The following is a 1,823-nucleotide window of genomic DNA, read 5'->3' on the forward strand; positions in this document are numbered from 1 at the left end:
CTTTGAGTACTTGACAGCTTCGTAAGTCTTTGAGTACTTGACAGCTTCGTAAGTCTTTGAGTACTTGACAGCTACGTAAGTCTTTGAGTACTTGAAAGCTTCGTAAGTCTTTGAGTACTTGACAGCTTCGTAAGTCTTTGTATACTTGACAGCGAGTTCATGTAGCATGTGAATGTATTCTTGCATAAATAAAATGTTGTTAATTATTTTTATTATAAAACTTACGAACTTTATTAGCATATCAGATGTGAGAAAACTGATTCAATCATAGAAAATGGTGTAACAAAGAAAATGTAACCATTTTACTGGGTAGCTAAAGTATTATTCCGAGATTCTTTGAGAGCGGATCATGTCACGAAAAAACAGTGTTCATTCATGAATAATTAAATAATTGTTGGAATAATGAACAAGCAATAATAAAATAACAAAATCATTTTCAATCACAAAAAAATAAGTAAGGTATTCAAAACTATTGTTAAATTGTACAAAAAATCAATTATTCTTCCCTTTTACTGATGTATTTATCTCTCCATATTTAACTTGTGTGGTCTGTAGTAACCTAGTTGTGCTTGCAGGAGGCTGAGCTTCGGCTTTTTGGTCCTGCCTCTCAACCATCAATGAACTGTCGAACATGTTTCTGAGTCTATTAGGCTCTAATAGGTATAATACGTAAAATACGTATAATACTCATACCACGTTGAGAACACCGCTTCTCGTCCGATCAGCGAAGTTAAGCAACGTTGGGTTTGGTTAGTACTTGGATGGGTGACCGCCTAGGAACACCAAATGCTGTTGGCAATAATGTTTATAGGGAGCCGGTCGGCCGAGCGGACAGCACGCTGGACTTGTGATCCTGTGGTCCTGGGTTCGATCCCAGGCGCCGGCGAGAAACATTAGGCAGAGTTTCTTTCACCCTATGCCACTGTTACCTAGCAGTAAAATAGGTACCTGGGTCAGCTGTCACAGGTTGCTTCCTGGGGGTGGAGGCCTGGTCGAGGACCGGGCCGCGGGGACACTAAAAAGCCCCGAAATCATCTCAAGATAATCTCAAGATAACCTCTATCATATCTACATTTGAAACAGTGTATGGAGTCTGCCTCCCCCACATCACTGCTTAATGCATTCCATTTCTTAACTAATCTGGTACTGAAAACAATCTTTCTAATGTCTCTGTGGCTCATTTGGGTACTAAGACTCCACCAGTGTCTCCTTGTACATATAGCACCTGTGTTAAATAAACTATCTTTATCTACCCTATCAATTCCTCTGAGAATCTGGTATGTGGTGATCATGTTTCCCCTAACTCTTTTCTAGTGCCATGAGGCTGTTATTTTCGTGATCTTATCCATGCATTAGCTAGATTAGGTTTATTTAAAGAGTCGCCAAGAATGAATACTTTACATCAATGTTCACTCTTGAAAGACAAAATGACATTCCATCACCCACACAAATGGTTGAAGGAGGTGAAGAGAATGAATTAAAGGATATACCCATTACATGAGACACAGTCAGGAAGAACATTGACAAACTAAGACTCAAAGGCCCCAGGTGTGGATTGGAATTCAATCCAAAGTCGTAATGGAACTGGCACATGCACTATGCTTGCCACTGAAACTCCTTTTCAGAAAATCCCTGGACCAAGGAATAGTGCCCCTGGATTTGATATATACAAATATGTCTGGGATCCTCTCAGACGTAGATTCGAACCCTCATCACGGCCCTTGTGGATTTGTTCATACAAATGTTGCCCCTATTTTCAAGAAAGGCAGAAAGACCTCAGCGGAAAACTACCGTCCGATCAGCTTGACATCACACATCTACAA

The 1,823-nt window shown here is 40.1% G+C and overlaps 1 pseudogene; it reads left to right on the forward strand.

The window, feature by feature from the left end:
• Positions 1-679: 679 nt before the first annotated feature.
• Positions 680-798, forward strand: LOC138369066 (5S ribosomal RNA; annotated as a pseudogene).
• The last annotated feature ends 1,025 nt before the right edge of the window (positions 799-1,823 follow it).

The sequence above is a fragment of the Procambarus clarkii genome, chromosome 26, assembly GCF_040958095.1.
Source record: "Procambarus clarkii isolate CNS0578487 chromosome 26, FALCON_Pclarkii_2.0, whole genome shotgun sequence".
Lineage (NCBI taxonomy): Eukaryota > Metazoa > Arthropoda > Malacostraca > Decapoda > Cambaridae > Procambarus > Procambarus clarkii.